This window comes from Acinonyx jubatus, chromosome B3 (genome assembly GCF_027475565.1).
Source record: "Acinonyx jubatus isolate Ajub_Pintada_27869175 chromosome B3, VMU_Ajub_asm_v1.0, whole genome shotgun sequence".
NCBI classification, from domain to species: Eukaryota; Metazoa; Chordata; class Mammalia; order Carnivora; family Felidae; genus Acinonyx; species Acinonyx jubatus.
Genome location: NC_069386.1, coordinates 6,715,581 through 6,741,759, shown reverse-complemented (window position 1 = coordinate 6,741,759; position 26,179 = coordinate 6,715,581). Strand labels below are relative to the sequence as shown.

Below are 26,179 nucleotides of genomic sequence, written 5' to 3'. Positions count from 1 at the left end.
CTCCCGGTCCCCGGCACACCTCCCCGCCGCCGCCTAACCTCCTTCTCTCCCACTCCTCCCTGCCATCCCGGCGCACCCCATCCCCAAAAACTTTCAGCCGGCTCCTCCTGAGGGTCCTTCCAAATCGCGGCCGGGGAGCAGGGGGCGCGCCCTGCCCTCTCGCATCTCCCCACCTCCCTACCCCGGGCGTCGGCTGCACACCCCGCGCCGGGAGCCCGGGCGCCCCGTCCGGCCACCGCGGGTGCGGGTGCGGGCACAGGCACAGTCCTCCGGGGCCCCTCTGACTGCGGAGCCGCCGACCGCATTGCAGCCCTTCCCGCGCCTCTGCCTCCCGCCGGCCCCGGAGCTGCCGGCTCCTCTCGCGCCCTGCGCCCCGGGCGGCTTCCCCAGCGGCGCGCCGGTCCGGAGCCGGGGTCCAGCGCGCTCCAGACGCCTCCGCCCTCCCCTCCCCCGCCGGCCGCCCCTCGGGTCCCGCGGGGGTGGGGTTTCCCTCCCCTCCCCCGCCCGCCCCTATGTATGTGTCACCGCGCGCCATGCCCGCCCGCCCGCCCGCCCACCTACCTCCCCGCCGCTCCAGAGGGGGCTCGCAGAGCTGAGGACGCGCGCCACGCCGCTCAAGGTCTCTCTCTCCGCGCGCTCGCCGGCCGGCATCTGACGCGGGTGCCAGGGGCTCCGGGCACCTTGCAGTGGCCCTTCCCTCGGCCAGCCGGGACTCCGCAACCCAGTCGCCGCCGCCGCGGCGGCCACCGCCCGAGGGGACCCGCGGACAGGACGCCGGCAGGCGGAGGGGTGCGCGGCGCGCGCGCAGAGCGTCTCCCTGCGCTGCGCAGCGAGACCCGGGCCTCGCGGCCCCAGGAGCCCCCGGCTGCCTCGCCAGGTGCGCGGCACTGAAGTTCTCGCGGAAGGGAGTCCAACTCTTCGAGGTAACTGTCTCCTTCCCTTCCGGGGCGCCCGGCGAGCCGGCAGCGGAGCCGCGGCTGGGGGGGCTGCGCTGCCTCGGTCTCCCTTCCGAGGAGGCGTGCGCCGGGGGCTCCCGACCGTTGCGTGCGCGGTGCAGTTGAGCAAACTTTCCGGCTGTTGCAGACTCCGCGTGAAGGGGACAAACGAACGCGTGAGGAGGGGCTCTCGTCTGCCGCCCCCCCCCCCCCGAAATTCAGGACTAGAGGAGAGGGAGCTTTTACTCCAAACTCCCGTGTGTTTTCAAGCCGTAGGGTCCGGAACGAGCCCCGGTTGACAGAGCAGCAGCTTTCAAGTCGGGGGTTCAGATGCCCTGTGCTACTTTTGAGCTGGAGAAGTTGCTTCATCTTTCTGAGCCTTGGCCTGTTCTGCCTAGAGGGAAAGGGGAGGCTCTTTGGCAGGATGGCTGGGGGATAAACGAAGTGACGCGGGCAGCGTGTCAGGTACGCAGCAGGTGCCCAAGCAGAGGCTGCGCGAACCCATTGGTCCCACTTTCTTGGCCACTTGGCCTGCCCCAGGAGTCGCAGGGTGCCCAGACGGGTGGGGGAGAGCTAGGGGGGGATTGGCAGAACCCAGGACCGGGCCACTGAGCTGCCAGCAAGGGAGACGAGCTCTGAACATGCCACCAAGAAGGGACATCTCTCAAGGAAGAAGAGGGGAAATGAGGACACATGACCATGGGCAGTTTTGCTGTCTCTGGGTCCCTCTGCCTCTGAAGCCAGTGATGGTGGAGACTTTCTATCCCTGGGGTTGGGTGGACAGTTGTCGACTGAACCTGTGTTCTAGGCTAGAGCAAACTATGGGGCGGGGGTTCGCCTCCTCTTGGGAGATGGGACCCAACCCAAACTTTCCCATCATTCTACTCCTTGCAGTCCTGGGCAAGGTTGTGATAGGATTCTTCTAGGGTCTCACCACTGAGGAGCCCAGGTCCCAGCATTCCGATAGGTGCATATGTCCCTGTTGTGTGGGGGTGGTGGCCAGGAATAAAGGAAGATGCAAAGCTGAGCGGGTTAGTGTGGTGTTTCAGGTCCCAGACACTGAAGCGGGTGGGTATCTGACAGTCTAGGGGAACCCCGGACCTTGGAAACACATTGGAGAGAAAGTGAACCCAGAAAGATGTGATGACTTTCTAAAGGTCACCCATGACTTACCGGAAGGGCAGGACTCCTCCAACCCAGGTTTTCTGAGGCCCTCGTCAGTTGCTTGTCCTGATTTAAGAGTTCCGAAGTCTGGGCTCTAATTCTTGTGCCTTCCTTGCCTCTGGGTTGCCAAAGGAGAAGAGGCGATCGGATTGCCTGTGCCCCTGGGCACGGTGGTTTAAGGAGGTGTAGATCAGTGTCAGTCACTGAGCCTGGAAGAGACTGCCCAGGAATGGAAGGGCCATCAGGGAGAAAACCCCCGAGGCCACGGGCGAGAAAACCCGAAGGAGGGGGGTGTTTCTACCCCGAAGGAAAAGGGCCCTCGGATTTAAAAAGTTTCGGATGAAGGAATTATCAGAAGGAAGAAAATGTCTCTCAAAGAAAATGCTGGCATGTTTCAGGTTACATCGAGCTTGAGTTTAAATTAGATGTATTTCTGTGCAGCTTCTCGTGCAACACCTGGTTCCTTCATTCATTCTCTGGTAACTAGTGAGCGCCACCTAGGTGCCAGGCTCTGTGCTCAGTGCTGGCCCATAGCGGGTCCTCAGTTAACGGTAGCTGTGATGACACAAGCACTTAGCACGGTGCCTGCCACGGGGCAAGTCCTCAGTAACTATTTGGTATTACTATTATTACGACTACTAATTTTAATATTCAGGAGACATTTTTCTTTTCCTAGAATTGTCCATGAAAATCCTACTTAGGTTAGGATTCTTTCTGTATTATTTGAAAGCCCTCTGGTCAATATAGGAGTAAAGAATCCAGAGCGGGAAATGACAGAAATATTCTTAGGTATTTGCAGGGCGTCTCTGTGTGCTCGAGTGGCGAGACCCTGTGCCGTCTGGTGTGGGCCGCACCTGACTCCATGCCCCTTCTCACACCCACGCACACATTTCACCCCTGCGCCCCCTCTCACACACACCCCTGCATACTGAGTGGGGCACCCTCCATCCCCACATGCCCCGAACAGATTGTCCAACTCCCCAGTCAGAGAGAGAGCTCCAAGATAGTTGGTGGGGGAGAGCTGTGAGGGTGGAAGCCTGCCAGGCAAGGCAGACCTGCGTTCACGTCCCAACTCAGCCACTTACTGGCTGCATGGTCTTTGAAGAGGTCCTTGCCCAGATCACAGGGCACCAGAAACCTGAATTCCTCCCCTCTAACGGTTTCTAGGCCCCCTTGGGGTCACAAACTGTAAGCTCAGGAGATTACTGATTTAGAATATTCTAAAACCATAAAAGACTGTGTGTCCTAACATTTTGTGTGGAATTTTTTCATGATGCCTTCTAGAACCTGGTCCCTCCCAAGCCCCTTCTTGTTGGGCATTGGGAGGGCCTCAGCTGAGCCAGGGGAGGCCCATGGGCCTCTGCTTGGAGTCTCACTTTCAGTCTGTCTCTACTCCTGTTGGGACATGTAGCATAGAATGTGTCCATCGGCAGTTTAGGGGGGTGTAATGACATAGGAAAGAATAATCTCATAGTGCCTCTCATGCAGTAACAATAAGTATTGTTTCTGGAAGCTTCTATCTCTGTTATATATTTCGCAGTCCTCTCTAAATGTGTATGTGTGTATAATATACACACAATATATACAAATTTGATGTTTATGTGATGTATTTCTTACTGCGGGTTGTGGTCAAAAAAGTTGGAAAGACACTGATCCTGATAACGTTTCTGTCTCTGAGAAATGCCGGCCTCGTGGCTCCGGCCGGCAGGTGCCCGTATATTCACACCTGGACTGGACTGTTAAGCATCTTGGGAGTGGAGACAGGAAGGGGTGGAAGCTGGGGGTAGGAGTGAAAGTCAAGTTCAAGGCAGAGGATTCAGAATCAGAGAGGAAACAATGCATGGAGGACAGACCTACTTGTAAGTGGAGCAGGAAAGGTGACAGGGCCGATGGGCTGCCCTGGGAAAGGGGATCTATCTGTGGGAACATCTGGAGACTGGAGCCATCCTCTCTGCTGTCACCAGGCGGCCTCTTGGCCATGCTGTGGGTCTGGACAGGAGCTTCACTGCTACCCTCCTTCCTTGAGAAAGCTCCGTTCTACCCATTCTTTTGGGTGAAGGGGGCTGTGGCATCTCCCGTGGCTACTCTCCTCCCCCAAGACCCGTCCTGAGAGGAGGTCTGGGCCCCTGGGTGTGGTTGCAGATGGAGTCAACATTGCAGGGGAGGAGCTGCTGGGGGGTGGGGTGCAGGGCAGGGGTGGGGTTAGAGGGAGAGCTGGAGTGAGCTGGAGTGAGGCAGAGGGAGGACCAGAGAGAGGGGGAATTTGTAGGGAAAACGGGAAAACGGTTCCTTTTTTCAAAAGTTGAATCCAGGGCAAGGACGGAAACTGTGGAGTTTACTTTTAAAAACTCAGAGCCTCCTTGTAAGCAGCTGAGTGTGTGTGTGTGTGTGTGTGTGTGTGTGTGTGTGCACGAACATACTAGGAGGGCAGGCCCTGCGGGCTGGCCTGGACATATGAGAGGCGACTTTTCTCCCTCTCAATGGCCTTATAGTGTATCCTAAAGAAGCTTTTTGTTAAACTCATGAATCGGTGGATTTGGGGTGTGCGATGCTGGCCATCACGATTTGGATATTTGGTTACCTTTGAGGTTACATGTTTTTCCTTTTAAGACACACACCCAAAAAAGGAGCCACCTCTCCTGCGTCAGGTCTGTTTGGTGCAGGCCTTGCTCGTCTGTCTGTGATTGATTTGACTTGAGGGGTAAGGGTATGAAGGAGAAACTCAGGACTGGGCGGATGTGTAATCTCCAGCCTGGCAGACTGCGCCCCCTCAGCCCCACGACTCTGGGCCTGTGAGGTGGAACATGGAAGTTCCCAGACCACGGACATCCAGGGCCTTCAGGGCCTGTGATGACCCTCATGGAAGAGATCACGAAGGGGATGGAGGCCCAGATAGGAGAAGGTGCACGACCCAGGCCGGCCCAGAGCAGGCCAGAAGGATCTGGATGGGAACGTAGGCCATCGGGCCCTCATCCTGAAACATACCATGTCCATGGAAACCATTCATTCATTCTGCCTTCAGCGGCATTTGCTACGTGCTACAGGCGTTGCAGTAAGGGTGTGTCAAGAATTCACTCTCCCTGCCCTCCAGCTGCTCATGGTCTAATGGGCAAGACAGGCTATAATCAACTTGACCCTGACCCCGCGTTCCTATCAAGCAGTGGTTCTCAACTGGGGAGCTGTTTTGCTCCCCAGGGAACATCTGGCCTTGTGTGGAGATATTTTTTGTCGTCACCCCAGGGGAGGCGTGATGGTATTGGCATCTAGTGGACAGAGACCAGGGATGTTATTAAATATCTTAAAATGCACAGGACAGCACTTTCCTCCTACCGGTAGGGAATTCTCCAGCCCAAAATGCCAGTAGTGCCAAAACTGAGAAGTCCTGCTCCTGACCTTCATTTACGTATTGGGCCAGACCACGCCCAACTGTGTGCGACAGCAGGAAGACTGGAGGTGGGAGGGCAAGAAGGGAGGGTTTGGCAGGCAGTGAAGAGCGGACAACAGGAGAAAGAAAAAAGCCAGGCCACAATGGTAAAGTAGAAAGAACGTGGACCTTGGTAGCCCAGATGTAGGTTGAAATCCCAGCTGTGTGCCCTTGGTCAAGTCACTTGTTCTCTCCGAGCCTCAGTTTCCACATCTGGGAAATGAGGCTTGTCTGATGATTGAGAGAGTTCAAGATAAAGCGCATAAAGGACATGGCACAAAGTAGACTCACAATAAACCAGCAACTGCTGTTATCATCTTTGAGGCTTTTCAAGGTCCCACTGTGGAAAATTACAGCATCAGCAGGTGTGGACGTGGGATCACGAGGCCAAACAAGGTTGCTGTTTGGGGCACGGTTGCCACAGTCATGCCTTCTGGTTGGTGGGGGGGGGCGGTGCTGTGTGTGCAGCACCTCCCCACCCCCCTGCACACACAGCTCCCAGCAAGGGGTGAGAATCAGGGGGAGGGGCTTGCTCCAATGAGAAGGCCAATGTGTGCATCCTACAGTGTGGGCAGTGGGAGAAACGTTGGACTTGAAGCCGCTTGAACCGGGCACTGACTGGCTGCATGATGTGGGCAAATTGCTTTGCTTCCCTGAGCCTCAGTTTTCTAATCTGGAAAATGGAGACACTAAGGCCTGCTTTCTCAGGGCAAGATTCAGGGAGAAATTACTTCTAGGAAGGTGCCTTGTTGGGTGGGTGGGGGGGGCATCTATGAAGCCTAAGCAGGAATATTTTCTTTCTTTTTTTTTCTTAATTTTTTTTAATGTCTTTATTTATTTTTGAGAGAGAGAGTGAGTGGAAGAGGGGCAGAGAGAGACAGAGGGAGACATAGAATATGAAGCAGGCTCCAGGCTCTGAGCTGTCAGCACAGAGCCCGATGCGGGGCTCAAACTCATGAACTGTGAGATCATGACCTGAGCCAAAGTCGGACGGTCAACCGACTGAGCCACCCAGGAGCCCCAGCAGGAATCTTTTCTATCTGGTGTACACTGTTCCTAATCCAGTGCCTGGCACACACAGGCAGCCTGGTTGAATGAATGAATGAGCGGACCCTCGCACTATAAATTCCTTGCAATGCTTGAGAGAAGCTGTCCCACACTTTGCCTCTCCTGCATCCCAAGCAAGCCTGAAGAAGCCAGGACCTATGTAGTTCCCAGTGGGTACCAGGCTCAGATTACAGCACCGGCAGCAGCGCCCTCTAGAGGGTACTTCAGTTACAGCAGTGGAGTTGTGCCAACCACCAGGATGGAGCCCCACTGGGAGTGGGGGGTAATGGCGAGACATCAGAACAGAGGAAGCCCAAGCTACTGAAAAGAAGCTGATCCAAATCAGCATCAGGAACCCGGAGACTTACCTCAGTGCAGGCACATCCATTTTCCCATCTGTGCGACAGGGCCTTTGCTCCACCACATGGAGTGGAGCTTACAATATATCAAGGCCTAACTGAAAGTCACTAGCCAAAGGAGTGGATGTGGGAATTGCCAAGCTTCCCTGAGCCTCTGTTTTTAAGTCCTGAAGCATTAGATCAGAAAGGGACCCAGGGGACACCTAAATAAATCACCCATGTCCTTCATTATGCAAATGAGGAACCTGAGTCCTAAAGACGGAGTTCGGGCTGCTCTCAGCAGAGCCACGGCTCCCATCAGGGCTGCTGAGGCTCCTGCTTCCATGTCACCTGTCACATTCAAACTAAAAGGAGGCACCTGATCACAGAAGCACTGTGCCCACCAGAACCCAACTATGGACACACTTCATCCTGGGGCCACCCATTGTCTACCCTTGGGCCACCTTCTGACTCGGCACCTCCCAAGCCCTTGCTGGTTCCAGGGCTGCTCTGGGGAAGAAAGCTCCTATAGGAGAAACGTCCAGGGCGAGGAGAAGCCCAGCCTCCCAGCTCCCTTAGAACACCTGGACTTCTTGATCCCAGCCTCCGCTCTTGATCACATCCAAGGGGTTTTCCCCAACCAAACCTGGACCTTGGCCTGACCTTCCCCTCCCTACTCCCCTCCTCCATCAGGTGCTCCAGGTGGCTCGGGAGAACACCTGGATTTTAGGATGACTCAGGAATGTAGTGGATGTTTGTCAGTTTTACAAGGGACTGACAAAGGGAAGCTCGGTGTCATCATCAGAAGTAGCCTCTGTCCCTAGAATTGGAGGCATTTGAGGAGCTTTGGAAAAAATGAGATTCTGCTTGGGAGGGGAGGAGAGGGGAGGAGAGGAATCTGTACTTTGCAAAATCACGCCGGGTGATTCCAATGCAGTCCAGTTTCTGAACCCTTCGTGTAAAGCCCAAAGCAGTTCCTCTGGGTGCATTTGGTTCTAAGCCATCTCCTTGTAGCCCTGCCTCTGGGGGGGTCACCTGCCCACGCCCGCCCCCCTGCAGGCAGAACTACAGCGTTTGCCCCCAGTGTGTCCTTTAGGGGAATGAGAAGGTCAAAGCCTGCTTCTCTGTCTCCTCCCTCCTGCCTGAGACAGGGGCCCTGCTTCCTTCACGTAGTTGTCCTTGACCCTGGATTGAAGTACATTTGTCCCTAGAGGAGGATGAAGCTAGGCTAGGGTTCCCACGGTGGAACCCACAACATTTCCTGCAGAGATGGCCAATGCTCATTTCTTGGGAAAAGGGTCTCATCCCTGAGTGTCAAACAGAACAAAATGCACCCTTTTTCTGCAGGAATTCTCAGTATGCTGGTGGATATTGGAAATCTCCCAGAGTTTCTTACACCGAATTTGGCCAGGGAGCTCTCCTTGCCTAGAGCAGACTGAGGGTCTACAGAGATGCTGATTTAAGCAATCAGCCAGGGCTGATCCTGCAGCAGGAATGAGGCAGCTGCACCAGGGCCCCAGGGGCAGACAGAGATGGGGAGGACTTAAAAACTCAAATCTCAAACACCCGTCACTGACCCAGCCAGCCGTCTCCACCCCCAGAGCAAGGCGGTGCCCGCCCTCTCCTTTTTCCACCTCATACCTGCCACCTTCTCTTTAAAGGTTGGCCATTTTAGTTCCATTGTTTCCCGGATTGAAAAACCTGGGAGGGAGGTGGAGCACCCAGTGTGGTCTCCTTGGGGATGGGAGAGTCCTGCCTGCAGACACATTCTCGCTGTGAGCCTGGCTGCCCCCTCCCAGTGCGAGGGCCAGTGGCCAGCGGCCTGACTTGGAGGGCCAGTGCTCTACTTGCTGTGAGCCTCCAGGGGGCGCCAGTATAATGGACGTTCCATCCCCTGTGGCGTGAACTCCAGGCCCCTGGAGCTGAGCAAGGAAAAGCTGTGTCTGCATGCTTGTCTCTGTCCCCTGTCCTCATCGCTACAGCCTTGAGTGTCACCCCCAGCCCAGCCCCACACAGTTCATCAGGGGGCTGCTTCACCTTCTCTGGGCCATTGATTCCCCTTGAAGCAGCCTCGTTCTGGGACTCCCCCTTCCAACCCGCAGTGACTTCTGCTTTTCTTGCTTTGCTAATGTTTTAGCAGAGTGGGTCTCCCTGGTGTGGGGGGACCTGACTGCATAAAGGGTCTCCACACTCCACACACTCCAGTCCTGATGGAGAAGAGTGCTGTGGGGCTAGGTTGGGGGTGGAAGCCGCTTTATTAGCCAAGAAAAGACCTAGCACTGGCTTAGACCTCACCTCCTACTTCTTCCCCTGCCCACCTGCCCCCCCCCCCCCCCCCCCCGTCTGCTCTTCTCCAGCTGCCATCTCAGTGGCCCAGGGGCCCCAGGGGCTTACCCACAGGGGTCAATGAGACTCCCTATGCCAGGGAAGGCTCCAGCAACATTCAGTGGCTGGAAAATTGGGACTAGTCCAGCCCCCTCCTTAGTCACTGCAAGTGCCGTGTGGAGTGACCGACCCTTAGATGCTTGCAGCAATCAATCAGGCGATTTGCACATCCCTCCTCAGCCCTCTGGGGATTGCAGAGGCTCTCGGAAGACCTTCCACACTTGGAATAAAGCCCAGTCCCCTTCCTTGGCCCGGAGGCCCTCAGGCACTTGTCTCCCCTTCCCCCTCAGCATCCCGATTCACCTTCCCCCCACCCACCACCCTCCAGCAGATCCCACTTAATTCCCGCCTTAGGGCCTTTCGCCTCCTAGCCTCTTCCACCTGAAGCTCTTCCCACTTGGCTTTGCACGGTTGACTCATCTTGGTCATTTGGGTCCAAATATGACCTCGTCCGTGAGGCCTTTCTTGACCACCCAGTTGAAAGAAGATGAACACACCCCGTGTCCCAGCAGCCCTGAGTTGCACTGTCTTTGCAGCTTACCACCGTCTACAAGGTCCTGGTTGGTTGGTTTTCTTGGTGGTTGTCTGCCCCCCCCCCAGCCCCACCCAACCAAAAGCTGCACGGGGCATCATGCAGATGATCTGACCGGATCATCTTGCTGTGAGACTCCAGAAAATGCTTAGCACACAGTAGGTGCTCAGAACAAGTGTGCTGACCAGACAAATGACTTCAGTACTTTTCAAACTGTGCTCCAGAGAGTCTACAGTGGTGATGGGGCGTCTGTGACACCCCATAGGGGCCACAGGGGTGAATAGAGAGGTGGCAGTGATTGTAGGGGTCCCCATGTCAGATTTGATCAGAGCGACCCTCATTTTATGCCTTTTGGAAGCCACCGTTATGGGGCTTTCTACTCTTGTCAGAGATAAGAGAACGGACATCTGAAAAGGAGGATGTCCGGTAGAATGCTGAGTGAAATAAGCCCATCAGAGAAAGACAAATACCATATGATCTCACTCATAGGTGGAATTTAAGAAACAAAACAAGCAAGGGGAAAAAGAGAGGCAAACCAAGAAACAGGCTCTTAACTATAGAGAACACACTGCTGGTCACCAGAGGGTAGGTGGGGGACGGGGAAAATCCGCGATGGGGATTAAGGAGGGAACTTGCGATGAGCACCGGGTGATGTATGGAAGTGTCGAATCACTATATTGTGCACCTGAAACTAACGTAACGCTGTATGTAACTATTCTCGAATTAAAATTAAATTAATATGTCCTGCCTAGGGGCATATGGCACTGGATAGTGTCAGAGCTAGAACTAGGTCCCAACTTCCTAACTCCCAGTGCTGTCCAAAGCAGCCCCCACCTATCCCGGCCACCTCAGCAGCCCCATCTCCCGCTGGCCGTGGCTCAGAACGGCCACCAATGGGATCCAGCTAAGGAGAGAAGAAGCCACGTTCCATATGCCCACCTCCCCCCTGCCCCCAGCCTCCCTTAGTAGTTCATGATAACTCCAACATCAAGGGGGAGCAGCTGCTTTTAGGAATGAATTTATATTTTTAGGTTCTATCACTGGGCTACCCAACATGGGCCATGGGCCTTCTGTCATTTCATTTCCAAGCTGTGGTATCCCAGCGCTCCCTATGACATGGAGGAGGCAGGCCAGACACCAGGGATAGGACGGAGACACGGTTCCCTGGCCTGGCAGAGTTCAGGGTCTTCATGACCCTGAAGATCTCAGTGGGCAACCTTTCTCAGCCTTCCCCATCCTCACTGAACGCTGAATGGCATCTCTCCCCCAGCTGTCCTATGCGCCTGTCCTCTCAGACTCCCCCACCGTGGGCCTCCATATCTCCCTCCAGCCCTATCTTGTCTTTCTTTTGCGATGGAGGGTCCAGCACATAGTCGCCTACGTTTTATTCCCAGCCCCCTTCCTGATTGTAGCACTTGCACTCCGAGAAGAATCCATCAGGCTCTTGTCTTGTAGGAGTGGAAGTCAGGCAGATGAGCTCAAGGTCCAGTTTGGCCAATTCACCAGTGGTGGGAGCTTGCCAGATTTGACTGGTCTCAGTTTCCATATCTGTAAATCAGGTATACGGTCTCTTACCTCTTGAGTTTGTTGGGAAGATAAAATAACAGAGGTTAACCGAGGTACCTGGCCCAGAGCAAGTGTCCTCGAAGCAGTAACTGATGTTAATCATGAATATCCCTGGGTCATTCCTGGTATCTGAGAACGTGGGTTGGGTGGTCATGTGACTGCCTCTTTTTGCCCAACCTGAAGTTCCTCAGCTCCTTTCCCGACCACTTAGGCTCTTTTTTTTTTTTTAATGTTTATTTATTTTTGAGAGAGAGAGAGAGACAGAGCATGAGTAGGGGAGGGCAGAGAGAGAGGGAGACACAGAATCCAAAGGAGGCTCCAGGCTCTGAGCTGCCAGCACAGAGTCTGACACGGGGCTCGAACTCACAAGCGGCGAGATCATGACCTGAGGTGAAGTCAGATGCCAAACCTACTGAGCCACCTAGGTGCCCCTGACCACTTAGGCTCTTAAGGCAGCCATGCAAACTTGGAACACAGAGGGATGTGGGGAATACAAGAAGAGGCTTATGCTTTTGCCACCCTGAAGCTAACTGGGGAACAGGGCAGGTCCCCTAATCTCCCCCCCGCCCCAGCCCCGGTAGCTGCAGCAAGCCCTGTTGTACCGAGGGGCCCCCACCACACCATTCCAGGGGGTGTTGTTCCATTATGTTCCATGTGTAGGATGCCCCCCGGAGTGGGGCAGCGCACAGCCCCTTGCAGCTTTGCACAACAGCCCTGATCGTACCCATTCCTTCTGCTGCCCCTTGGGACTGCACCACACCTACTAAGCAAGAGATTCCTTTTCAGGTGTTCTAACTGCCACCAGCTTTCAGGAGGCAGGCAGCTTTCAGGAGGGAGGGAGGGGCTGGTATACTAGGACCAGGAGCCGCTTCCGGCCCCTCTGATCTCCTGCTCTAGGCCCTGTCGTTTCCTCCTGGAACTGGGGGAGCTAGGAAGTCTAACTGTCCTGGGAGAACCTTCGGTGGTTCTGAGCATGTTAAGACAGCTGAACAGCCTCAGTTGTGCCTCTGTTGAGACATCAGCCTTTCTTGGTCCTATGTGGACACTAGGAGAAAAGAGGCTCTGAGTCTCGATGGGCCAGAAAACTCAAAGAAACCTTCACTTCTGAGTTTTTGTTAATAAAATCCAGACCAGGATCTGGGATAGGTTTCTCCCTTCTCCTGGCTCCCTAGAATACAGAGAGCCACATTGTCAATCAGTGAGAACAGAAAGGGAAATGGAAGGGTTTGATGATGACGTGAGGGTCAAGGAGCCAAACCAAGAAAGTCACAAAGATTGAATTTAAAGGGGGCTCCTGGGTCACTCAGTCGGTTAAGCGTCTGACTCTTGATTTCAGCTCAGGTCATGATCTCACGGTTTGTGGGATCGAGCCTTGCAGTCAAGCTCTGTGCTGACAACGTGGAGCCTGCTTGGGATTCCATCTCCTTCTCTCTCTGTCCATCCCCTGCTCACATTCTCATTCTCTCTCTCTCTCTCTCTCTCTCTCTCAAAATAAATAAGCATTTTTTTAAAAAGTTAAAAAAAAATATTGGGTTCAAAGGGCAGTTGAGAAAGATCTAGAAAAATCCATCAAGAACAATCCTGGTGAGACACCTGAATGGCTCAGTTGGTTACGCGTTTGACTCTTGATTTCTGCTCAGGTCATGATCTCACAGTTCATGGATTCAAGCCCTGCACTGGGCTTCGTGCTGTCAGCGTGTGGAACCTGCTTGATTCTCTCTCTCTCCCCCTCTCTCCGTCCCTCCCCTGCTCATGCTCTCTCTCTCTCTCTGGCTCTCCAAATAAATAAATAAAAACTAAAAAATAATAATAATAATCCTGGTCTACACTTGCAGAGCCTGCTTGGGGTTCTCTCTCTCCCTCTCTCTCTGCTCCTCTCCCTGCTCATGCTCACTCTTTCTCTCAAAATAAATAAATATTTAAAAAAAGAAGAAGAAAAGAAAAGAGCAATCCCAGGGCTCCTGGCTGGCTCAGTTGGTAGAGCCTGTCACTCTTGATCTCAGAGTTGTGAGTTTGAGTCCCACATTGGGTGTAGAGATTACTTAAAAATAAAATATATATTAAAAAAAAGACCAATTCCAAGGCATGACGCCTGAGTGGCACAGAGAAAAGAAAGGCAGGAGAGGGGCGCCTGGGCGGCTCAGTCGGTTAAGTGTCTGACTCTCAGTTTCAGTTCAGGTTGTGATCTCACAGTTCACAAGTTCAAGCCTGGAGTCGGGCTCTGAGCTAACAGCGTGGAGCCTGCTTGGGATTCTCTCTCTCCCCCGCTCTCTCTCTCTCTCTCTCTCTCTCTGCCCCTTCCTCGCTCATGTGTTTTCTCTCTCTCTCTCTCAAAAATAAATAAGCATTAAGAAAAAAAGGCAGGAAAGATTTAGGTCAGACATGAGAAACAATTTTCGAACGAAATCGAAATCATCCTGAGGTTGACTTCCAAGTAAGGTTTGGCAATCTCCTTTTTCAGAAGTGTTTTCAGGAGTAGTAGCAGTAGTAAAAAAGTTACCTATCGTATTAGTTTCCTGGGTTGCCATAACAAAGCACCACAAAGAACCACAAACCAGTGGCTTAAAATGACAGAAATGTATTGTCTTACGTCTAGCCAGAAGCCCAAAGTCAAGGTCTCTTCGGGGCCATGCTCCCTCTTAAACATGTAGAAGAGGCTCCTTCCTTGCCTCTTCCCAGCTTCAGGTAACAGCCCGGCCAGTTTTTGGCATTCCTGGGCCCGCCTTGTCTTACTCTGGCCTCTGCCTCCGTGGTCACATGACACTCTCCATGCGGGCCTGGGTCGTCACTCACCGTTTCCCCTTCTTCTGAGGACGTCAGTCGTACTGGATTCAGGACCCATCCTAATGACCTCACCTTAACATGACTAGGTCTGCATAGACCCTATTTCCAGATGAGGTCACATTCACAGACTGGGGCTTAAGGCTTCCACATCCTTGTTGGGGGGTGGGGAACTTGGTTCAACCCATAACACCCTTATTGACATGCTACTGTATTTTGTACTTGGCTTCATTTCTGAGATGTACGGGAAGTTCTATCAAATTAAATAAATGACACGTCCTCTGATTCATCAGTGCTTTTATGTAACCAGAGACTGGGCATGTTGAGTAGAAAGGATTTAAATGTTGTCACATAACCTGGAGCAGCAGGAAGCTCTATGAAGTAGGTCCATTTTGTAAATGGTGAAACCGAGGCACGACTGATAAGTGATAGGGCCAGGATTCGAACTCGTGACTGTCTGATTCCAAAGTTCATGGTTTCCAGCTATTTCATGCCTAGAGAGAAGGTGAATTTCTCAGATTGGACCCAGGCAAAGAGAAGCAAAGGGGCTTGTCGCCTAGTCTGAGGCCCATCCATCACGGTGTATGTCCAATAAAGCTCTGCTCATTCTGGCATGCCATGCCTATGAACGTCATGGGCATTCGTTGGCTCACAGACAGGACCACCTTTGGGAGAGAGTCATGAGCTGGAGAGACCTTGGACCCAGAGTCTGTTGAACACCTAACTGTAACAGGAGAAAATACTGTCTCTCAGTACATTCCCCAGAGTTTTAATACATAGAGAACTTTCTCCTCTCCTCCAACCCCCACCCCCGCTCCCTCCCCACCCCCACCCCCTGCTGGCTATCACCTTCGTCACCGTCACCGGGGAGTTTATTGGCTTTGACACACAAGCTCCAGTTCTAATGGCCTGCCAGGGCTGGAATTTATTTTCTCCTGTGGTTGTCCTGAATGCAGATTTTTTTTTTAAAGGATATAAAATTTCATTTTATTTTTGGAAACACTTTTCCTTTGAAAAACAGTAAAGGGCATCATACAAAGTTTAGGAAATATAAACACGCAAAAATGGAAAAAATAAAAATCTACCATAAACCTAACACCCAAAGATAACCAGAGTTAAATCTATGTATATCTTTTGGGTCTTCCCCGCCCCGTGAATAGACCCACACTGAAAGGGAATGGAGTTGTGTTCTGCATAACATTTTGCAGTTTGCTTTCTCGTGTGAGCGCGTTTGCAAGTCAGTAAGCGGTTTTCCATAATTAGAACATTCTATGTGCCAGGCTGTCTATGGGACACAGTGGGGAATACACAAGGCGGAGGAAGTCTGCCCTGCCCTCGAGGAGAGCCCACGGTCCCGGTGGGAGAAAGCCATGTCTGCAATGAAAACTAAGTATGAAGCAGAGAGCCCCAGGCCTTGTCCCAGCACGACGGCTGTCTGTGCAGCTGTGGGTGGATTTTTCCACCCTCCTTCCAGCAGGGAAGGTAGGCACTGCTGCTCTACCAAGCTAGGATGGGTGTGAGGCTCAGCTACCGTGCAGTGATAGTTACTGAGAGAGAGCACGCTTCCATGAGGAAGTCTGCAGGTGCCTGGGTGGCTCAGTCGGTTAAATATCCCACTTCGGTTCAGGTCATGATCTTGAGATCTGTGAGTTCGAGCCCCGCGTTGGGCTCTGTGCCGACAGCTCGGAGCATGAGGAAGTCTGCAGGCTCTCCCAGGTCTGGGGCATCTGTACCCTGCAAGCCGGAGACAAGAGACTCAAATTTGCTTCTCCCAGAGAAGGCCTCACTTCCCTTGTGCCTCTCATGGTATGGGCCTCTTGAAGAGCCAAGCATGTTTCTAGTTTTAATAAGTATTGCTCATATAAGATCGCCCTTCTCACAAGCCAATTAATTCATCTGCTGCTCAGATAAAGAAATAACCCAGCCCAGGGACACCTGGGTGGCTCAGTCAGTTAAGCAAGCATCAGACTCTCGATCTCAGCTCAGGTCTTGATCTCAGAGTTGTGAGTTCAAGCCCTGAGTTGGGTTTCACACCCAGCGTGAAGCCCACTTTAAAAAAATTAAAAAACAGGGGCGCCTGGGCGGCTCGGTCAGTAAAGTGTCCCAACTTCGGCTCAGGTCATGATCTCACCGTTTGTGAGTTCGAGCCTGTGCTGACAGCTCTGTGCTGACAGCTCAGAGCCTGGAGCCTGTTTCGGATTCTGTGTCTCCCTCTCTCTCTGCTCGCACTCTGTCTCTCTCTCTCTCTCTCAAAAATAAATAAACATTAAAAAATAAATAAATAATAAATAAATAAATAAATAAAATAACCCAGCCCAGAAATGGAAAAAGACAATTGTATTTGATTCATTTAGAAAGAGTGCGAGGGGGCCCCAACATGGTGCCCTCTGAAGAAATTTTCAAGGGAAATGTTGATCATACCTGGTTTCCACCTCGTGTGGTTTTGGAGCCCAACCCCATGACAAAGCAGGCCCCCCTAGAATGCTGAAGGCAGTGTGGTACCCCGCAGGGCCCTGAGTGCATGAAGTTCTCCTTGAATATATAAAGCACTCCAGGAAAAAAAAAAATGGAATCTATCCAATTGGACTAGCGCATGAAATCTCTAGATAGTGGGTTAGATAGGGATATTGATTTTCCTTGTCAAAAGGACAGACAGTCATCAAATTCATAGGGACAGAAAGTAGAATGGTGGTTGCCGGGGACTGGGGGAGGGGGAAACAGGAGTTACTGTCCAATGGGGACAGAGTTTCGGTTTGGCAGATGGTGGTGAGGGTTGCACAATAATGTGACAATGTGAATGTACCTCGCGTCACAGCACCGTAAAATACGCGCAGAATAGTTAAGATGGTGAATCTTGTGGCTTGCGTGTTTCACCACAATTCCCTTTAAAAGAATTTAAAGCAGCGGCAACAACAACGCAAAAGGAAAGGTGGCTTTCTTGTGAGGCCCACGTGGCTGAAGGAACACTGGCGGGAGGAGCCGGGAGGCAGCAGACAGAGTGAGTCCCTAGAAGGCGTTTTCTGGAAGGCGGCTGCGCTGGCATCCTGTCGGGAGGCTATTAGGCACTGTAATCCTGACAGCCTTGCAGGGCAGAGTCACACAGCCAGAAAAGGCTGGCCGAGGACTAGGGACACGCCGGAGGCAGCTGGAAGGGGAGGAAAGAAGGCCAGGTGTCACATCCTATGTCAGTTGCTTCACAGCTCGTCGCCAGCTATTCTGGAACAAATTGAGAGTCAGAGGGGGTCTGTGAGGGACTCAGAGAGCAAGCTCTTTGGGGTTTTCAGCCTTACTCTGCAGCCTCAAGGTGCCCTGAGTCAAACTCTGAGGCTTAACCCGACCTGTGGGAGGACTCCTGCAGCAGGCACGCGGCCAATGTCCGCTGATGGAATCCGTGCTTTCAGGCTGGTTCCGTAGATTGTCAAAGGCTTCGTTCGGATGATGAGAATAAACTGACAGGCTCCATCCTCGACACCTGCCCCCGTCGCCAGCATCTGTGTGGGAAGCAGAGCCCTGGTGAGGAGTTAGACCCGCTTCGGCTTGAGTCCTGGCCCCTCTGCCACTCCCTGGCTATGGGATTTGAGATAAGTTACTGACTTGCTCTGAGCCTCTGTCCCCTCCATTCTAAAATGACGCTAGCAGCAGTGTGCCCTCCCAGGCCAATCGTGAGCATTGAAGGAGATGATGCGTTTGTTCAGACTGCTGTTGGGCATCATGCTGGCTTGGGGTCAACTTTCAGTACGTGACAATATTTAGGGGAAATGGTGGTGGTGGGCGCTCAGGCATGAGGGAGACCCAAGGAAGAATGAGCCTGGTCCGCGCCCTGGTGGGTGCGGTGTCCTCACAGAGGCGGACAAATGCTGCAAGCCGTGTGTGATCCTGCTCCCGCGGAGGAGGGTGAACTTGGTCATGATGGGGCACCAGGGAGACTTCACAGAGGCGTAGCCAGCCAACAGCTGGAGCAGAAGCTTCAGTTTCCTTCTGACGCACCTCAGATCGGGTCTTTCCTGAACCCCCCGAGAGCCTCCCCATCACCTACAAAATGAAGCCAGGTTCACTAGCCTAATTATGAAGGTTCTTCAGAATCTGGCCCAGCCTTGTTTCTGACTTTATTCGATCCTATACCACTTGGATCTACTCCTTTCTCCATGCCTTTGTCCATGCCTTTCTCCCTCCTAGAATGCCCTTTCCCTCTACCATAGGGTCTTGTCCGTCAAGGCTCAGCTCAAATGTCACCTCTTCTTCAAAGCCCCTTCAGGCCCTCCAAACAGGAGGGATTTCTGCATTTTCTTAGCTCTGGAACTTTCTCATTGAGAGCAGCCCTTCCTGTCATTGTAGGGCTTGTTCATACATCGTATCTCCCGTCCCACACCAGCCATCTTATCTCTCGTGGATTCACACGGGCCCATCCTTAGGTCCCCCTCAGCACCTACTACAGAGGTTTCCCTGTGGTGGGAGTTTGACAGAGGAAAGGAGGGAGGGACGTAAGGCAAGAAATGCTTGGAGCTTTTCCAGATGAGAGGCAATTATACCTTCCACAGGAGAGCTAAAAAAGAATCCTCAGCTCTTCAGAGCACATGCCCCAAGAAGGGACAGCAGTGTGGGTGACGGATGGCCATGGGCTGAAGGTGTCTTGTCCACTGTCCCATCAGCCAACCCTGAACCATGCTGGGCAGGACGGGCTAACCTGAAGGAGCAGTTTCAGGAGGTCTCCAAGACCACGTTCGCATTCAGTAAGTTCTTTAGAAGGATGCTCAGAAGTCAGCAGAGCTATTCTACTCATGGTTTTGGTGTTTTCTAGCAGAAGAATACAGATCAATGAGCAAAGCAAAGAGGCCCGTAGGAAAGCATCCCAGGGTGACCAGCTGTGTTCACCCAGGGGAGTCGTGTGGACAGCACACAGGGTGACACACACGGAGCACTGCCAACCAGGGAAGCTCACCGAGCCTCGGTGTCCGGAGTTTTTAGAGGGGGGGAGTTTTTAGAGGGGGGGAGTTTTTAGAGGGGGGGAGTGGTCACATGGCTGACTGCCCAAATGGTTGACCTTCGTCTCCAGCACCTCCAGAGGTCAAGTTGATACCGTATGACCCAAGACGCATAGGTCACATTGTTAGTATAGACTATCCAGTGTGCCCTAAGGCCCCCAAGAAAACTTAAAGGTCCCCTCCTGAAAGCTGGGTCCACAGCTCCCATTGTCTCTCAAAGAGGAGCATGACCCAAAAGGAGTTAATGGCTGTTCTCCAGGAGTCTTTCCCAGTCCTGGAACCGAGGCATGCAAAGTAGAATCAAAAGAATGAAGCTTGACTCCAGGAATCCATTTTCCTTCTTACCCTTGACTAGACCCTAGGAACGAAACTCATAGAACCTGATCATCTGCCCCACAAGTTTAAGGGGTTGGGTCAGCTGCTCCCTGTTTCCTGCCTGCCACTTGCCAGGCATCTGGCCCTCTGCCTGCCCAGGGACTCGACTCTAACCCCAAACACCTGATGGCCCTTTCTGACAAGCAGACATTTCCAACAGGACTCTCAGCTTCCAGAAGCCTCTACTGAAGATCATTTTTGAAACCTGGGCTCCATTCTCAGCCAGGGAGGCCACTGAGGAGTCACACTGGGTCCCCTAGCCCCTTTCCCAAACCCCATCAGGAAGGAGCTCTCTGTTCTGCCAGGTTGGCGGTCAGCACCACGCGGAGGGAAGTCAGCTCTTGGCCCAGGATCCCTGCCCCAAAAAGGGTGCTTGTGCTTGATGGAAAGTTTGGGCTGAAGGACACTCCTTTCCAAAATCCCAGGTTCGATATTTACACAATGTCTGAAATTAATGCAGAGAAAACCTCTAAGTGCCCGGCTGGAAGGGGAGGCTGAGAACAGGAAGGGGCGGGGCCCAAACCCTAGGTTTTTTTCCACAGAGAGAACAGGGCAAAACTAAATGTCCCTGGGTGAGTGAAGAGGAACCAATAAGTATGCCATGTACCCCTCCACTTTAAACTGGTTTTACTGGGAATTTGCAACGGAGAGTGAGGAGAGGGGGGCATAACAGAGAAAGGTTGGTGGTGTTGAGCTGAATTCTGCCTTCAAGTGCCCCCACCCTTGTCCAGGCATATGCTTCAGGGCCAGGGTGGCCACAGGCACCCAACCCTTAGGAAGCACCACCCATGGCCAGCCTTTCTTCTCAGCTCCTGGACTCAGCCTCCCTCCCAGCGCCTTGGAAGTACAGCCTTTGTCGTGTTCTGTTTTGTTCCTGGATGCTGTCTCTGGAGTCGCTCACCACTCCCTGCCTGGCCATCCTGCCCCACTCTTGGTCCCCTCCTAGCAGGAGAGGAGCATGAACAGATGTTTCCATGGGCTATGTATGGATGTTGCCACGGCCTACGGGAATGCTCCAGACTCCCCTGACAGCCCCTGCTCACAGCTGCCCTTTCTCCTAGGGTCTCTGGCAGTCTCCAGGACTGAGGAGGCGGGAATTCTCTACAATCAGGTGACATTCAACAGTTACGATCAGTCTTAAGCTTTCCACGCCTTCCACTCCCAACCTTAATCCGGAAGGGGCATTGCCCATTCATTAACAGCCATCCGTTCATTTATTCAGTGACTATTTCTTGTTTACCTACTACCGTGCCAGGCATTATTCTAGGCACTGGAAATATAGCAGTGAGCAAACCAGACAAAAGTCCCTGCCCTCACGGAGTGTATATTCCAGTAGGGGAAACAGGGAATAAGCAAGAAAGGACATTAATTTCCAATAATAATAATATCGATAAACAACATCAGGGAGGCTCTGGGTGGTGGTGAGAGAACAAGGCGCTCAGGGAAGGGACATTGGGACTGAGCCTGGAATGCTGAAAAGTGGCCAGGTAGGGAAAGATCCACAAGCGTGTGCCAGAAAGAAGGAAGGGCAGTTACAAAAGCCCTTACAAGGAAACAAGTCTTTGTGTTTAAGGAACAGCTAGAGGGGCGCCTGGCTGGCTCAGTCAGAAGAGCTTGTAACTCTTGCTCTCCGGGTCATGAGTTCGAGCCCCACATGGGGTGTAGAGATTACTTAAATAAATAAAACTTAGGAAAAAAAAAAAAAAAGGAACGGCTAGAATATGGCTGGAAATAGAACTCTGAGATGTGGCATGAGCAGGAGCAGAGGCAGATCGTGTAACGCCTTGTAGGCCGTGGCGGAGGGCTGGCTTTCACTCCAACGACATTCATCCTGCTTTGCCAGGACGTACATAGGCCAAGCTTCCCTTTGCCTTAGCCATCCCTTCTGACCTATGCTTCCAACGTGATACAGGCTCCCTCCCTCCCCTTTCCTGTCACCTCACACAAGAGGATCTGACTCCCCGGGGGACATAGAAACTTCTGTTTTGTGATTTGGAAGGAACAAGAGGAAGTTTAGAACGTCATTCGCTGCCTCTCCTCCTGACTGGAAGTTAGCCATTTCCAGAGGTCTCACCCATAGACTTTCTGGCCAGAGATGCCAAGACGCTTGCCCAAGTTCACCCAAATAGCAAGTTATAGGTCAAGGGTGTGAATTCAGGTTGCATTCTTAAGGTATCCACCTTCTCCCATACCATACCATAGGTTTCCCATATTTGAGAAATGTGAGAAGAGGCCATTTTAGGATATTGCAAAGAGCCTGTGTTCAAAGTAGACCCCAGAGAGCAGATAAGGAACAGCATATCTCTTGTCACGACAGATCCAAGCCAAACAGTGATTACTACCGAGGACATTTATCAGTGGGTGAAGGAAATAAAGACAGGCCAGAGAGGAAAGAAATCGATGTCTTCTAAAGTCTTATATATGTGCTCCGTGCCCTGACCAGGGTCTCCTCCTTTCTGTTCCATGTTGTGCTCACCACCCCCCTCCACAGGCAGGACCTTCACCTACAAGACCACATATGCCTTCAGCAAAGTGAGGGCAGATTTGTTTTTATCGTGGAACCAGCATCCTGCTAGGCCCCTGGTCAGGACGGTGAGGTTGGCCACCGATCGGCATTGGCAGAAACAGCTCCTTGGGCTAAGCTGACGTTCAGAAAGGGCTTCCTTCCCTTAGCTCCCCTGTCCCTGCCCCTGTGGGATCAGCAGCACAGAGCAGCAACAAGGAGTTGGCCAGCTCTTCCAGCTGCCAGAGGCCAGGGTCCTCCATGGCAGAGTGGGACAGTAAGAAAGGCCCAGAAGACCCAGCTCAAGGGAGGGCTCTACTGGCTTTCCTCCTGAGTTGGCTGATGGGAATCCAGCTACACCAAGTGATATTCATGTTTTTGCAGGTACACTGGCTGAGACAAGACCCGTTTAGTCAGGAATGGCTCGGTTAGAGCTTTTTACTTTTGAATTTTTATTAAAACAATTTTTAATGTTGGGGCACCTGGGTGGCTCAGTCAGTTAAGCGTCCGACTTTGGCTCAGGTCATGATCTTGCAGTTTGTGAGTTTGAGCCCCGTGTCGGGCTCTGTGCTGACTCTCAGAGCCTGGAGCCTGCTTCAGATTCTGCGTCTCCCTCTCTCTCTGCCCCTCCCCTGCTTATTTTCTGTCTCTCTGTCTCTCAATAATAAATAAACATTTAAAAAAAAACTTTAAAAAACTAAAAAAAAAAAACATTGAACTTTTTTTAACGTTTATTTATTATTGAGAGACAGAGCTCGAGTAGAGAGACACGGAATCTGAAGCAAGGCTCCAGGCTCTGAGCTGTCAGCATACAGCCCGATGCGGGGCTTGAACTCGCAAACCGTGAGATCATGACCTGAGCCAAAGCCAGTCACCCAACCAACTGAGCCACCCAGGCGCCCTCTGATTAGAGCTTTTTAAAAACCCACCTGAAGATTCCTGGAAGGAAGTTAGCAAGGACCACCTGCAGTTCTGCAAACAGAAGTGAATTTGTGTAGCGGCCATCCTTCTTCCTCGAGCATCTTCCCTGACAGGCTTTGGGGAGGAGCCGCCATGTTGGGCTGCAGGAACCAGTCCTCCTTGGGTTTCTGGGGGCACAGGGAGAGCCAGGACTGGGGACACCTGCAGGACTCCTCCCTGCGGATGGATGGTCCAAGAGTGGGTTAGGGCTCTCACTTGGGAACTCACTCCGCCCCCCAGACTCAACCCTGCATGAATGGTTGTCAAGAATTTAAGATGCGTCAGTGACAGCAGAGCAAATAACAAAATCGGAAAAAGGCAATCAAAGATATGGAAAAAGACACGGGTAGAGAGAGACCAAGGAATGGGAGGAAGAGGGAGAGAGGAGAAAGAGGAGGAAATACAAAAAGAATATTCACATGCACAAAAAATACCTTCACAATTCTCATGGGGGTGAAGCTTGCGTTGTGATTCCAGTTTACAGATGGGAAAACTGAGGGCTTCCATGGGTTCCCCCGTGAGTTAGGACAGAGCTAGGACTGTAATCAGCTTCCTGGCTCCCCCTTTCCATACCTTCCCACCACGTCTGGTTAGAGTATATGGAAAATCAGGAGGTGTATTCGGGGTCACTCTGGCTAGATGTGTCCTTGGTGTGGGACTCCTGCCCCTTTCTCTATGCTGGGTTTGAAATCCCAGTGTTAAGCGCATATGTCAATACTGTTACGCACAGATGTAGGAAGGGGCTTGTCCATGAACAACAAGAGACATGGTTGTGAGATTAGCCTGCAAATAAGTGATATGATGGAGGCCAGTGGCTGGAGGAATGGGTGACCTTGGTCCTTTTCAATCCTTTCCTCAGGACTTAAGTCACGGACATAGAGCTGCTTAGTTACTGACAAATCTTACTGGTCAATCAGTCTACCAAATTCCAGTGTCCGCTAGTTCATCAATAAGTAGTATCGAAAATCATTTTTGTTGTTCCCAGCGCTGAGTTAACACGGAGGGAATTCTTTTTTTTTTTTTTAACTTAAAACTTGTCTTTCATCCTTAAGGAGGTCATGATCTGCATGATGAGGCAAAGCTAGCATCTATAGGAGAAAAAAGAACGTGCTAACCTGGCTGCAGCCCAGTTGTGAGAGGAGAACCAGCCGTGTTCTTTATTTAGTATTAGTTCCTTCCAGTGGTGTGCTGATAAGCCCACTCCCCAAAAGGGAGAGCAAGACAGAAGTCCCCGTTTGTAGTGTTCCCTCATTTCTGTGCCAGAAGTGGTCCCATCATGACCAATTTCTGGCTACCAATGTGGTATCGTTGAAAACGGAGTTGGGAAGAGATATCCAAAATTGTCTCTGGCCAGCCAGTGCAGGCTGGCTGTGGCACCCCAGCACTTCTACCTGGGGCCCTGGGAATGGAAGACCCTATTTGTCACACCCCTGAGCTGCACGTGGGCTGTGACCTTCCCAAAGTCACATGCCATTATCGGGACGCTGGCATGAATCAACACAGCCATGTACATCACAAGCGAGCGGCATGTATCTCTCTGGCTGAGATGTGCTGAATGCAAAATGGGAGTGGTCTACCCCCAAAAGCCATGCGCCTCATAGATGCTTAGCCTCCAGCACCCCTTCTCCTCCTTCAGAGGCCTAGGGTGCTTAGGCCTCCATTTATTCACTCATTCATTCAGCAGATATTTCCTGATTGACCTCTCTCTGGGCTGGGTGCTCTGCCGGGGGCTGGGGAGACAGGGAGGCACAAGACAGATGTGGCCACTGCCTTGTAGAGCTTACAACGTGGGATGATGATGACCACGCCCCTAGTTCTGGCCCTGGTTCCATCTTCAACTTACTATGTGGCCTTGAGCAAATCCCTTAACTTCTTTGGACCTCCGTTTCTTCACCTGTAAAATGAAGGAATTGAACTTGACATGCTCTAACGTCTGTGGCTCCAGGAAGGAGGGCGAGATCTGGAAGGTACATGAGGAAGAGTTGAAGGAACTGGGCAGCTCGTGGGAGAAGACAGGACCCCTGAAGATCTGGCATGAGTCCCTTGCGAGAGGAGTGGACATTTTTATTGCGGTCCCTGAGAGTAGAGCTCCTGGGTCGAAAGTATAATGGGGGTGGGTCATTCAGACCCCAGCTTGGAAGATGTTGAACACCATCCCAGCTGCCCAGCCGTGGCATGAGCCACCTTGTGAATGGGCACCTCCTATTCAGTTAGAGACTGCAGACCACGTGCCTCAGATGCACGTGGACAGGATCCCTGGCAGGGAGGTCACGGCTGTGAAGCCCCAGCCGCTGGGTGCTCTTCCAGCCCACACACCTGGAGAGGCTCACCCAGTCCTGCCACCAGGGACGTGGGGGCAGTGGTGCTGACGGATGCCTCCTGAGTTCCGAGCTGGAGACACGGCCCCCACCCTCAAAAGGGAACCTGTCACATTATCTCTCTCAGTCTCGAAACAGCCATGGGGGTGGGTCCTGTGTTGTTAAAGTAGGAGGTGGCCACGCCAGGACCAGGACTGGATACCTCCGGCCTGGGCGGGGGGGGGGGGGGGGGGGGGGAGTGGGGTGTGCCTCAGGTCCGGGGGTCTCCACTGCACGGTGCAGGAACAGAGATTCAAGGCAAGCGGGTAAGCTGCCCACCCAGTGTCTTAATCGGGTGGAGTAAAGGCTAAGGCCACGGCCAGGTTGGCACCCGACCACGTGACAGAGGCTAGCTGACGAGGAGGCGGAGGGTTTCCCTATCTACACGCACACACACGCACCCTCAGCTCAGTTTAAAAGCCCCGCTAAGCTTGCTTTCCCCCGTCGGGTGTCCTGGCACTTTTCTCCCGAGGAAGCCAGCTCCTTGATGACCAACCCAACCACACACGGAACCCCTCGCACCCCGGCCTTCATCCAGCACCCACTTCCTGCTCCCCCAAACTCCTCTTTCCCCTTCCTTTCTGACGCCCCTGTCCCCTTGCTCTGCCCCGGCCACACATTCCCCCTCGCCTCCACCTGGCTTTGCTTCCCATGGAGAAAGGCCTCCCTGTTGACCGTCTGGCAGTGTCCACCTCCTCCCATAAAAGACGCAGTGAGTCCTGGAGACACTTGGAACCCAGACAGAATGGAATTGCTCCCTATTTTCTTTACAGCTGAGAAAACACACACACACACACAAGAGCATATTTATTGCGATGTTTCTAGCCCAA

The 26,179-nt window shown here is 52.6% G+C and overlaps 1 protein-coding gene across 4 annotated transcripts in view; it reads left to right on the top strand.

Annotated features, from left to right (window-relative positions):
- The first annotated feature begins 556 nt into the window (after positions 1-556).
- ACAN (aggrecan) overlaps positions 557-26,179 on the top strand; it is a 67,515-nt gene continuing 41,892 nt past the window's right edge. For all 4 annotated transcript variants that reach the window (XM_053223573.1, XM_053223574.1, XM_053223572.1 and 1 more), the window contains exon 1: positions 557-923. The gene's annotated coding sequence lies outside the window, so the exon portion shown is untranslated. The remainder of the gene's footprint in view (positions 924-26,179) is intronic.